The sequence below is a fragment of the Ictalurus furcatus genome, chromosome 14, assembly GCF_023375685.1.
Source record: "Ictalurus furcatus strain D&B chromosome 14, Billie_1.0, whole genome shotgun sequence".
NCBI lineage: Eukaryota > Metazoa > Chordata > Actinopteri > Siluriformes > Ictaluridae > Ictalurus > Ictalurus furcatus.
The window spans coordinates 14234762-14248774 of NC_071268.1; the positions used below are offsets into that span (position 1 = coordinate 14234762).

A 14013-nucleotide genomic window follows, 5' to 3' on the forward strand; every position below is an offset into this window, starting at 1 on the left:
TCTTCTCCACTCCCTCATCTTCTTTTTCACTCCATCTTTTTTTTTCTCTGTATGGCAAGGCCACACGCATCAGGAGCATACCACATGCCACAGTGTAGCAGCTGCAAAAAGTTAAAAATACTCTGCAACCTGCTAAATAGCCTCCTCCTACTCCTCTAAGCTCTCCAGTAAGAAGATGTTACCACTGACTCCAGGTTTAGATTACATTATGCTTTCCTTTGGCCTGGAGGAACTCAGGGAGGAGATCAGGTCATTCAGGACATGTAGTCAGGGCAGTAGTCACCTTGCTTCACTTCCTGTACAAAACGCCATTTAAAATGTATCTTACTTTCAAATTAAAGTTCAACATTTAACATTAATCATGTGTATTATAATGTGGATGGAAACATTCAGATGGTCGTCAGACTGTTAATAAGACATCAGAATTCATTCAAATTTGCAGTGAAGTTGCATTAGATCCAGGTGCTTTGAGACTGACAGCTGTAACAGCTGCAATTCAAACTAGCATGTCTCTTGAGATTCTATACATTTAAAGCTTTTTTCCTATTCTGAGAAATGAGAGACTTGGCAAGTAGCACTAGTAATATCTCACAATTTCACCACTGTTCCTGTTTTAGTGAGCTGGGCCAGTATTGGCACTACAAAAGTGAAATGAGATTAAACAGAAATGAGTCCAGTTCTCTTGAAGCTCTGAAACTGTTCACTTTAAGACTAATCAGAGTACTGACACAGTTTATTGGCTTTAAATCCCCCTCCAACCACTCCCCCCATCTGTCTGTCTCTCTTTTGCATGTTGTCTCTTGGTGTACCCTTGGGTTGCAGTAAATAACAGAAGAATGCAGGTTGCTCTAATGTGAGGATGGCCATGAATAGGCTCTTTGAGAAGGATAACGTTTGCATTGCCTCTCCTGCCGCCTCCCCCCCCCCCACTCGCTCTCGCTCTGTCTATCTCTCTCTCTCTCACTTGTTTGTATAGTCTAATCTAATGATTATGTAAAATGATAGTGCTGAAGTCCAACGTTAAATATACACACAGTGTAGAGAAGGACAAGAAAGTAATTGCTGTACAGTGTTAATCATGACGTGTTCAGTCTACCTAGGAAAGGTATCATCCCACCCAGTGAGGCGTGTGCACTGATGTGTGCTGGAGTTGTTCTCCAGTCAGTGTCTTTAAATTACTGGCAGTATTCATTAATGGGGATCTCTGTGGATGTGCTGTCTCTTCTCGGTGCCGCTGGGAACCTGAGAACGTCCTCAATAAGGACCATCACTGCTAAGAGAATAAACATCGGCCTGATGCTATGTCTACAACAGGCCTCCCGGCTAGTGTTTGCCCTGGTTACAGTGACGAATAGCAGCCACACAGCCCCACAGTGCACTCAAATAGCACACCATGGTGCTATGGGCCACTCCAGTTATTAGTGGACATAAAAGTTGGGATTCTTGAATAAAAGACAAGGCCTGATACTGTATAATTATTAACACCCTAAAAAAAAAGATATATATATATATATATATATATATATATAGAGAGAGAGAGAGAGAGAGAGAGAGAGAGACAGACCATTTAATGTGTAATTTAATATTAATAAACAATAAAATATTTTCTTAATTAGGGTGTTTATTTCTGTAAAAAGAAATAGCCATATTTTATCATGCCTGTCTTGGAAAGAATAGCAGCACTGAACCTCTTCCTGTAATGTCTAACAAGGTTGGAGACACTCATAGAGCAATCTTGGACCTTCACTATATAGAAAACTTCAAGCTCTTTTATAGACGTAGATTAGTGTATGTACTGTAAACCTAACAAACTATGATCTTTTGTTCGTCTTTGCCTCCCACATCTGCCTCGCTGTGTGGAGGGCTTTTAAAAAAACATTTTTTTAAAGTACTGGTTGTTCTCAATGCTATTTTAACTGCCTTTGTCCATCTATACATTTTCTATACCGCTTATCCTACAGGGTAGCAGGGAACCTGGAGCCTATCCCAGGGAGCATCAGGCACAAGGTGGGGTACACCCTGGACCGGGTGTCAATCCATCGCAGGGCACATTCACACACTACAGACATTTTGGACATGCCAGTCAGCCTACCATGCATGTCTTTGGACTGGGAAACCAGAGTACCCGGAGGAAACCCCCGCAGCACGGGGAGAACTTGCAAACTCACAGGACAGTGGCGGGAATCGAACCCCCATGCCTGGAGGTCTGAGGTGAATGTGCTAACCACTAAGCCACCCTGCACCCTTTATTAACTTTGTAATTTTTTTTAATCCATGAACTGATTTGGGAAGTTCAACAACCATCAGTCTCTTTTGTGTTGAAAATTCTTTGATTTCCCTCATGGCAATGGATGACAAAAGGATTTCAAATGTGTGCAATCTCATATTTGGCAAAAGGCAGTTTCAGACATCTGAGACCAATCAAAAATAATTTTATAAAAAAATTTTCAAGGATGATTGAAACAGTTTGCGTTTGTTGAAAGGTTCTATAAGGGGTAATAATGTGGACACGTGTCTGAGTTCTCTGTATGTTGTCTGTCTGATCAATGATCAATTCAGGTAGCTTTGCTGTATTGGGGAAGGTATTGCGTATTGCCCAAACAAGCAGAGTATTGCCATTAACAAGCAAGTTAAATTCTGAAATATACCCAAAATAGTAACAGTAATAGGGATCTGGTTGGTCTAGTTTGTGTCTCGTTCTCTCTATTTTCCTCTCGCTCCAGTTCTTTCTTTCCTCTTCTCCCATAAGTTTACTGGTTCTCAGACTCTATCCAAACCTTGTGCTATAAAATGCACTCTTAACTACGTACACAGTCGTTTCCACAAATTCAAACATGCTCATTCACACACTCACTCTTACACACACACACACATACACATCTCCAACCTAAGACTTGGCCTAGATGTCAGATAAAACTCAGGAAATTTGTGCCCTACAGGTTTTATTTGTCACCCCATGTTGTTGATGTGTCATATATTTGCCCCACTATGCCAACATCTTTAATTTGGTGTGGATTTATTTTATGACTCTACATATATATACATACACACTGCCAGCATCAACATGTCCCAGAACAACCTGACATGCTCAGCGGACACACACAGGCCACTGGCAGTCGTTTCCCTGGTGACAGCCAGCTAAACCTAGCCAGAGGGCCGCAGTAAATGCCATGGAGAGCACGTGGTATTCTCCTCTCGGCACAGGTGGCTCCTGGCTGAATGGCCTCTGAGTAATCTGTGCAATGAAGCCCATTATGACAGATAATCTCCCACACTACTGTTTATGGCATGGATGACATGTTTGGTAGGCGACACTATCCTGTGGCTACAACGCTCCATTCAGCTAGATTGTGTAAAACCTTGGGCCAGTCTATGTGTAAATAACTTACTTCACATATTTACTTTTGTCTTTGTCATTTTTTCTAGTTTACTTGCATCTAAAGACTACCTGAAGACAAACAGCTAATCTTTTTCAAATTGCTGCTTGGGCAATGCCTCATATCTTGAGGCAGAGTGTAAAGTCCCCTATTCTGTATATACCACTGTCATTTTCCATTCACAAATTATAACAAGAAATAACAATTTGCAGAACATAAATTTATTCATCTTCTCAACAAGACGTCCAGTGGACAAATTAATACACACTATTTGGCCAAAAGTTTGTGGACACCTGACCATCACACTCATATTTGCTTGTTGAACATCCCATTCCAGATTTTGTTCCCCTTTGCTGTTATAACCTCCACTCTTCTGGGGAAGCTTTCCACTAGACTTTGGGTGTGGGGATTTGTGCCACTAGCATGGCTGTGGGGATTTGTGTTCATTCAGCAACAAGAGCATTAGTTAGTATTAGTCAGGCACTGAAGTTGAGTGAGGAGACCTGGGGCACAGTTTGTGCTCCAATTCATCCCAAAGGTGTTCAGTGGGGTTAAGGTCAGGCCTCTGTTCAGGTCACTCAAGTTTTTCCACTCCAACTTCATGGACCTTGTGCACAAGAGGCAATGTCATGCTGGAACATGTTTGGGCCCCTTAGTTCCAGTGAAAGGAACTCTTAATGCTGCAGCATACAAAGACATACTTTACAGTTGTGTGCTTTCAACTTAGGGGCAAGGGTTTAGGGAAGATCCACATATGGGTGTGATGGCCAGGTGTCCATATACTTTTGGCCATATAGTGTATTTTATTAGTTAAATGATTCTTTTTCGGAGAGCCCTGTAGAGATCTGATGCACACAATGTGCACCACTGTTAACTTGTTTCATTTGTCCACTGCTAACCTTTTGGGCTAGTTTCAGGTATTTGTGCGTTTTTTGTGTTGTAATTGAGGTGGGAATTTTACCCAAAGATGGCAACCCAACCCACAAGCTATTCAAGCGCCGCATGAAAGTAAAAGCCTTGTGTGAATCGTTTTTGTTTGTTTTATCCCGCAGTATCCCAGTACCAATCCAATGAAGCTTTCTGGAAAACTTTCTAAAAAACAAAACTGTAGTGTAGCTCCTATTCATATCTGTATTTGTATTTGTTTAGAACACATTATCTGTTCAGTCCAAATAATGTATTCATTATGCGGTCCACAACAAAGGTCTACAATTAGGTTGTGAAAGTAGACCAACTTTTTCACACTGCTGGTCAAAGATGGCTGTAGCAACCTTCAAATTCAAACAACTTAATAAATGTTTTTTTAGTTGTGTGATCATTAATAAAGTGGAATAAATGCTGGAAATTTGCTTTAGATTTACATTGCTTTAGATGCTATTGTTTGGCATTTGACCATTAAAGGGTAAGATCAGACACTAACAAAATATGCACAAAGCAGTTCAGGTTTAACTAGCTATTTTTCATGTATACACCAAAAAGCCATAACATTAAAACCACTGAGAGGTGAAGGGAATAACAATGGTTATCTCGTTACAATGGCACCTGTCAAGCGGTGGGATATATTGTATTAGGCAGCAAGTGAACAGTCAGCTTTCAAAGTTGATGTTTTAGAAGCAGGTAAAATGGGCAAGCATAAGGATCTCAGCCATTTTGACAAATTGTGATGGCTAAACGATCAGAGCATCTCCAAAATGCTAGGTCTTATGAGGTCTTTGCGGTATGCAGTGGTTAGTACCTACCAACCATTGTCCAAAGAAGGACAACCGGTGAACTGGGAACAGGGTCATGGGCGCCCAAGGCTCAATGATATGCATGGGGAGTGAAGGCTAGCCCGTCTGGTCCGATCTCACAGAAGAGCTACTGTAGCATAAATTGCTGAAAATGTTAATGCTGGCTATGATAGAAAGGTGTCAGAACACACAGTGCATCACAGTTTGCGATGTATGGGGCTGCGTAGCTGCAGACCAGTCAGAGTGCCCATGCTGACCTACAAAACACCTGAAGAAGGTGGCCTAGTCAGAAATCACATTTTCTTTTACATCACGTGGATGGCCGGTGCAGGTGTGTTGCTTACCTGAGGAAGAGATGGCACCAGGATGCACTATGGGAAGAAGACAAGCCGGCAGAGGTAGTGTGATGCTCTGGGCAATGTTCTGCTCTGAAATCTCAGCAGTGGCCTCTTTCAGCAGGATAATGCACTCTGCCACACTGAAAAAATTGTTCAGGAATGGTTTGAGGAACATGGCCAAGAGTTCAGGGTGTTGATATGGCCTCCACATTCTGCAGATCTCATACCAATCAAGCATCTATGGGATGTGTTGGACAATCAAGTCCAATCCACGGAGGCCCAAACTCGCAACTTACAGAACATAAAGGATCTGCTGATAACATCTTGGTGCCTGATACTACAGCACACCTTCAGAGGTCTTGTGGAGTCCCTGCCTCGATGGGTCAGAGCTGTTTTGGTGGCACAATATTAGGCAGGTGGTTTTAATGTTTTAATGTGATTTGTGTATATGTATTATATTAATCACAGTTTTTTTGTATTACTGCATTATGAGGTGTATTGCAGATTTAGTTAGTCTTACAGTTCCCTCCACTAATATTGGCACCCTTGGTAGAAGTGATAAAAGAAGTCTGTGAAAAAATACTCTGCTCTCATGAATATCAAACAATTGCAAAGAAAACACAGGTTTATCCAAAAAAATCTTTATTAAATGTAGGTGTGCACCATTCTAGTCAATACTTTGTGCTACCTTCCTTTGCCAAGATAACAGCTCTGAGTCTTCTCCTATAATGCCTGATGAGGTTGGAGAATACATGGCAAAGGATCTGAGACCATTCCTCCATACAGAATCTCTCCAGATCCTTCAAATTTCTAGGTCCACGCTGGTGGACTCTATTCTTCAGTTCACCCCACAGGTTTTCTATGGGTTTCAAGTCAGAGGACTGGGATGGCCATGGCAGGACCTTGATTTTGTGGTCAGTAAACCATATTTGTGTTGATTTTGATGAATGTTTTGGATCATTGTCCTGCTGAAGATCCAACCACGGCCCATTTCAAGCTTTCTGGCAGAGGTAGTCAGGTTTTCATTTAATATCTGTTGATATTTGATAGAGTCCATGATGCCATATATCCTAACAAAATGTCCAGGTCCTCTGGCAGAAAAACATCCCCAAAACATTAAAGAACCATCAACATATTTAACCGTGGGCATGAGGTACTTTTCCATATGGCCTGATCCTATTAGAAAGTCCAGTAGTGTCTGGCAAACTGAAATTGCTTGAATTTGTTTTTGGATGAGAGTAAAGGCTTTTTTCTTGAAACCCTTCCAAACAACTTGTGGTGATGTAGGTGTCTTTGGATTGTAGTTTTGGAGACTTTCAGACCCCAAGACACAACTAACTTCTCCAGCTGTGATCATTGGAGATTTTTTGGCCACTCATACCGTCCTCTTCACAGGGCGTTGAGACAATATAGACACGCGTCCAATTCCAGGTTGATACATAACATTTCAGTTGACTGGAACTTCTTAATTATTGCCCTGATGGTGGAAATGGGCATTTTCGATGCTTGTGCTATTTTCTTATAGCCACTTCCCATTTTGTGAAGCTCAACAACCTTTTGCAGCACATCACAGCTATATTCCTTGGTCTAACCCATTATTATGAATGACTAAGGGAATTTGGCCTATGTGTTACCTCATATTTATACTCATGTTAAACAGGAAGTCATGGTTGAACAGTTTCCTGTTCTAGTCACCAAGGTGTACTAAAAAATGTAAAATGTCAATGGGAATATACTTCAAATATATTGTTCATAGGGATGTTCAGAAATATATGAATTCATAGGGGTGCCAATAATTGTGGCACACCTATATTTAACAAAAAAAAAATTTTTTTGATAAAACTGTGTTGTGTTTGCAATTGTTTGATGTCCATGAGAGATGTAAAAAAATAATAATAATAAAAATAAAAAAATAATGAATTTTTTTAACAAAACATCATAAACAATAAAGACAATTTTCACACCCTTCTTTGCTCATATTTACCAAGGGTGCCAATATTAGTGGAGGGCACTGTATATAATGCTTCTCACACCACTTAGCCTTTCTACTTAAATTTGAGCAGCCAGATCACTCAAATGTGTGGTTTTCTGTTTTTAAGTAATCAACATACATGTACATTATATTTTTTGATCTGATCTTTACTGTATATTTCTAGAAACCCTGAGGTCTTCTGTGGTGGGTCCTGTTCCTATAAATCTGATATATAATATTGTCTGCCTAATCAGAGGCTCTTTTGATCTGTAATCAAGAAAATGTCTGAAGTCTTTATGTACAGTTAGATGAGGTAAGACACAGTCATGCAAGTGTATTTTTAGAGAAATACAGAAAGCTCACTTTCCATTTATAATGGACTTCATTTGTGTATGATGGCAAGACATTTTTAAAGTGTTTGAATATTTATTGGTAAGGCAGATAAAATAGAAACGAAAACATATATTTAAGCATTTTGATTATTGTGACCAGTTTCAGAATTTCCATTGAAGTTTGCTGAATCGCATCTGATGCTTCAGCACATTGGCCAACTATTTCTTTTTCTTTTTCTCAAGATTCTGAAATGCTCAGACAGCTCATTAGGTCCCCTAGTGGTTGAAATAGGTATCACTCTGGAATATCAGCACTGTAGAATACTTACTTTCCCTGCCTTTGTCCATGAGCTTTCAGTTACAGCCTCATATTATCACACTGTTTTCTTCAAGCTCTTTCTCCACTCACTGTTTTGGATGTATTTATCAGCTATGTTATCACAGCAAAGTGAAATTACACCCCTGGAGCTTGGGGATGACTGTGGGATTCGAATCATGAGACCGCATTTAAGATGGCGTGTTTTTCTCGGGCTTGAGGAGATTATCGTCCTTAAACAATAAAGAGGGCAACGATTAAAGGATTCTTTTCTCCTTTCTTTCTTTCTTTCTTCCTAAATCCAGGCGTGTGTCTTTCCTTTCACCACATGTGGCAAGGAGGCTGATGATGATGACAGTCTGGAACTGTAAATGCTCTTTTTGTGGTGCTGTGTTAATTTGACACCATTATGCCATTTAGAAGACTGTGTGTCTGTGAGGAGGTGTTAATGAGTTGGTGCATGGGCCTCCACTGAACCATAATGCTCATTATATTTAGTATATTTGCTCATTTGAAAGCCATACATACTTTTTCTCTCATCCTTATCTCCTCTTCATCCTTTCATGTTTTCACATTCCTATCAATTTCTGCCTTGATAAAGTAGTTCAATTCATGTTTGTTTCGTAAAAATCATATGGATGCATTATCTCATTTCCCAATTAATACATTCACTCAGTGAACATATTCAGATTATTAGCAATGTAACACATTTCCCAGCCAGTGTGTGTGGAACAGCTAAGGTTCGATGGCCAATTCGACATCTGTGTTCACCTAATCGGTTTATGATTTACAGCCTGAATTGTATATGTGATATTATGTTTACTTTATTTGGGATTAAGTAATTATGGGGTCTTTATAAATCCATTTATAGAATACTAAATACACTCATATATTGCGTTAGTCAGCTACTGTATACTTTATTTATTTATACTTTTTTTAAATATTATTTTCTGGTACAAACACTACATATAGAATTCCAATAACAAAAATATAAATAATTTACTTACAATTTCTTGTGGTGCCTTTAAAAGTCTTTCTAGTGAAGCATTTACTGCCTCACATTTCGTACTCTCAGTCATTTTCTCTGGCTGTACGACAGTAAAATGTCTTCTCTGTACAGTAGTTAATTGTTTGGGGTTATGCAAACACACATCTTGGTGTGTGAGGGAGAGTTTGGGTGAACAAAAAGAGATCAGTGCTTGGGTGAAGCCGTGCTCCTTTTAGTGTGCTTTAATTTTAGCCCCCGTTTACATACCATGAGAGCAACGTGTGTGACGCTAAATCACAAAGAAATGACTGCAGCTTTAAAACAGGCAGGTAATGAGCTTCAGGGCATTTCAACAAAGGTGCATGTGCAATTTTTATGTGCAATAAGAAAAATGAAATAAGGAAACTTTTTGCTAGTAAGCAGATTTTTTGTTGTTATTGTTGTCCTAATGCATTCATTTTCCATTGCGGTGTGTGCTCTATAATTGTATCTTTTCAGGAAACACATCATTTCTCCCATGCTTCAGACAGCCTGAATAAATATGGCCTTTGAAAAAAAAAAAGATTAAAGTCTCAACTGTCTCTTCGTGACAGTGTGTGTGCCCTGGTTTGGCTTGGCCTGGAGAGAGAGAGAGACAGTGTGTGTGTGTGTGTGTGTGTGTGTGTGTGTGTGTGTGTGTGTGTGTGTGTGTGTGTGTGTGTGTGTGTGTGTGTGTGTGTGTGTGTGTGTGTGTGTGTGTGTGTGTGTGTGTGTGTGTGTGTGTGTATATATGTGGTGGCATAGGGGGTAGGGCTCTGAGTCCTTCTCCATGCACAACCCCCTCATAATTACAGGCAGTATGCAGTTCTCCTTAAAGAGCAATTTTCTCCTCCGAAGGGGACAACACTCACTTTGGCAGGGGTGAGAGAAAGAGAAAGTGAGCAAGGGAAGGAATGATCAGATAGTGTGTGGTAGCAGTGTAAGGCAGATGTGGGTGATGAGTAAGGTAACCAATTGTATTTCTACTGTAAATGTCCACAGAGGGCATAATGACACACACACAAACACACAGAGAGAGAGAGAGAGAGAGAGAGAGAGAGCGAAACATCTGATTCATGTCACCAAGAAGGCTACACAAGCTGTTTGATCTGGTGTTTTCTAAAGCACGATTTAATTAAAGAGCTCAGCAACAATGATTAAAAGTGTTTCTGACCTTCTTTTGCTCTACTTTTCCCTCCCTTGTGTGTTTGTCCCTTTATCTGTCATAGCTCCTTTCTCTCTCTTCCTTTTCTCTCTCTTTCTCTCTCACTCTGCACTGTGCTGGCAGTGAACTGTACTTGGAGGTTTTTTTTGGCAGATGGTTGGCCCTCTTTTGGCTGGGGCCAGCCCTGGAGTGTGCTACTGGCTGGGAGAGTGAGGGAAGAGAGGGAGGGAGGAAGAGCGGGAGGGAGGGAAGGAGAGAGGGGGCGTAGGCGTGGTCTCCAGCTGGTAATGAAGACTTCTCTTTTCATCCTCAGACTGTAGAGTTGGAGTGGCCGGGGCTGGGGGCTGCAGTGTTCCAGTACACTCTCTCTCTCACTCTTTCTCTCTCTCTCTCTCTCTCTCTCTCTCTCTCTCTCTCTCTCTCTCCCCCTCTCTCTACACCTCTCTCTCTCTCTCTTTCTCTCTCTCTCCCTCACCCCCCACCCCACCCCCCCACCTCCCCTGCTCTCTTTCTCTCTTCTCACATGAGCCCTGGGTCTAAATGCGAAGCTCTGGAACTGCTACGGCAGATATGAAGCTCTCACACACGGACTCCACACACACACACAGGTAAGAACTGTGAACTTCACTGGATTGGTCAGAGTTGTGTCTCTATGTGTCTGTTTATCTGTCTGTTTGTCTGTCTGACTGTCTGGGTGGGTGGTGGTGGTGGGGTCTGTCACTTCCAATACCTGAGAACACACTTTCATTTATACACGCACATACACACACACACTCTCTCTCACACACACACACACAAACACACACACACACACACACACACACACTCACACAGGGATGACAGTTGGCAGTGTTTCCACAGTCGGGCTATGTAAAGGTCTCTGTGAGACTGGACTAGACTAAGGCAGTATTTAGGATTCACAGTGAATGTGTGCAGTGTGTGGGAGCTGTTACAGTGGCATCCACATCTCCCTGCTGAACTCTTGTACCCTTTCTGTATACATCCAGAGCGATGGTGTGGATCGTAATGAGTTAGCCAGTTTGTGTGAATGGCTGTTTGAGGTTCAAGTTGTTAAATTCAGTGGAGTATATTGTGCAACATTTCGCATGGTAGTGAGTTGCATAAGCATGAACTTGTCTGTTTATGTTAGGGTTATGTGTATGTCTGATCCAAGACTGTTTAGTGTGTGCGTGTGTGTGTCTGTGTCTGGATTGGTGTTTTGCCATGCCATTGCCAGAAGGATGCTGAGGGCTGTTTGGACTCATCTGTGTAAATATGATGAGGACAGAGGGAGGGTGGAGCAGACTTTGCTCCTCTCATCTGTCTCTCAGGCACTGCAGCTTTGATGTGAGGCCTCTGGATCTGTCCCTTCTCCCTGTGGCCCTCTGAAGATCCGGACCAGTCGACTTTCATCTGCATTCTTAGGGATATCCGTCCATCCATGCACTCATTCACCCCACCTCCTTCTGCTCTGGCTATCCACCTTTTCTCTGCCCTGCAATATGCACAGTTTTATGTCTTACTCCCTGTCGGAACCATTCAACAATCCCATCTGACTATCGATCCATCAATCCATCCATTCATCAATTCAACCCCCACCCAACCCCTATCCATCCATTCATTCACTGATCTATCCTTTCATTATCCATCTATCCATCCATACAGCTTCCATTCCTCCATCCATCCACTTACTGTATGCATTTATCCATCCATCCATTCACATATCCATCGAACCAACCACTTATCCATCCATCCACTGATACATACATGTATCCATCCATCCATCCATCCATATATCAATCCGTCCATGCATACAACTATCCATTGATCCATCCATCCACTGATACATACATGTATCCATCCATCCATTCATCCATCCATCAATCCGTCCATTCATACAACCATTCATGGATCCATCCATCCATCAATCCATCCATACATACATACATACATCCACCTGCAGTATTCATCTACCTACCCATCTAGTCCTTCATCCATCTATTTCTCCCTCTATCTAATTCTCACCTGTTTCTATAGGGACATGTGAGTTCTCTCCATTTGACAGAGTAATGGGTCTTTCCAAAACTCCTACCGGAAAAAATCTTAAGTGACTTTCCGTTAGTTTTTTTGTTGGGCCATGAGAATTATGGTTTCCCAAATGTTCCTCTGAATAGTATACAGGAGCCGAGGCTAATTGAAAAAACACAAGCAGGAATCTGCCATGGAGGAGACGGACCTGCTGTTACTGGGAGCTGTGTAAATGGACTTTCCAGAAGTGGCTGCAGTGGAGGAGGAAGAAAAGAACAAGAGAGAGAGAAACAGACAGACAGAGAGAAAGAAATGGTAAAGAAGAGATGCAAAGAAATGTCATAGTTAAGTTTTAATTGAAGGGTTGACCATTTAGAATGACAAAACTACATAAGCTGCTATGGAGTTAACAGAAACAAGGTAAATAGCAATAGGAATATTCCATGTTATTCCAAGTTAGAAAAGACATAGCATTGCTTTAGTTGGCCAGTAGGCATGTGTATTTTAGTACCACACTGTAATGTCTCTTGCATGCCACCTTAACAGTGTCAGTATTTGTGTGAGAGTTTCTGAAAGTATGACTGATGCATCTTAGTCAGTTTACATGAATTCCAGTCCAGGAGAGAATAGCTCACTGTGAAGGGTGCAGCAAGGTCTGTCTTTTCTACAGTCTACCATTCTTCATCACTCGCCAGTGCTGGAATCCTCCCCCAGTTTGCTATTTGCCAGGCTGCTGTAGGGTGAAAGCTCCAAGCTCCACTGCTAAAGCCAGTCTGCGTACCTGATTCTTTTGGCAGGTTTATTGAGGATTTGCTGCATCTCAAATGCAAAACGCAGAAGCGTCTGTGTGTGTGTGTGTGTGTGTGTGAGAGAGAGAGAGAGAGAGAAAGAGAGAGAGACTGAGTCTTTGTATCATTTAGAATGAATGATTGTATGATTCCTCCCCTTATCATAGTCTCCCAGCATCCCAAAGGGGCTCACCCTGATGTTGGTCTTAAAGTCATTGCTATACATCTTCTTTCATCTTCTTTCATCTTCTTTCTTCCTTTCTCTCATATACACAGTGTCTCTCTCTCTCTCTCTCTCTCTCTCTCTCTCTCTCTCTCTCACTCTCTCTCTCTCTCCAGCCCAATTCTTTTGTACATTCTTCCTAAATAGTGTCACCAGGTAACAAGGAATTGCACACAAACAGGAAGTGAGGTTTTGTTTATATCCCCATTGGTGGGCTAACACACACACACACACACACACACACACGCACACAAACACAAACACAAAAAGACATACAGTTGCAATCAGAATTATTCACCCCCGTGGCAAATCAGGTTTATTGTCAAAATGTACAGACTTTCAGCTGTTTGCAATGAACAAATCAAACAAAAGCAATTGAAATAGTTAAACACATGAATGCTTCAAGCGGTTTCCCCAAATTCAACTGAAAGTACAACTTCTAATGATTTCTCCAGTTTCAAAATTAGTCAACCCCTTCATGGCAAGCATCTTTAGTATTTAGTAGAGCACCCTTCTGCTGCGAATGAGATGCATAGCTTCTGGCAGCGTTCCTGAAGAATCTAAGCCCATTCCTTATGAGCAATAGCCTCCAGATCAGTAATAATTTTCTATGGGGTTCAAGTCAGGTGAATGTGATGGCCCTGTAGAATCTTCTACAACCAAGCCTTGGTGAGATTTGAGGTATGCTTGGGATCATTGTCCTGTTGGAATTTCGTGATGCCCAAGCTTCAGCTTCCT

At 41.4% G+C, this 14013-nt stretch overlaps 1 protein-coding gene across 7 annotated transcripts in view; it reads left to right on the plus strand.

Annotated features, from left to right (window-relative positions):
* LOC128617695 (uncharacterized) overlaps nt 1–14013 on the plus strand; it is a 226551-nt gene that overhangs the window by 174790 nt on the left and 37748 nt on the right. For 4 of the 7 annotated variants that reach the window (XM_053640847.1, XM_053640849.1, XM_053640845.1 and 1 more), the window contains one exon: nt 10550–10844. The exons of the other annotated variants lie outside the window; for them this stretch is intronic. The gene's annotated coding sequence lies outside the window, so the exon portion shown is untranslated. The remainder of the gene's footprint in view (nt 1–10549; nt 10845–14013) is intronic. 7 annotated transcript variants of the gene reach the window in all.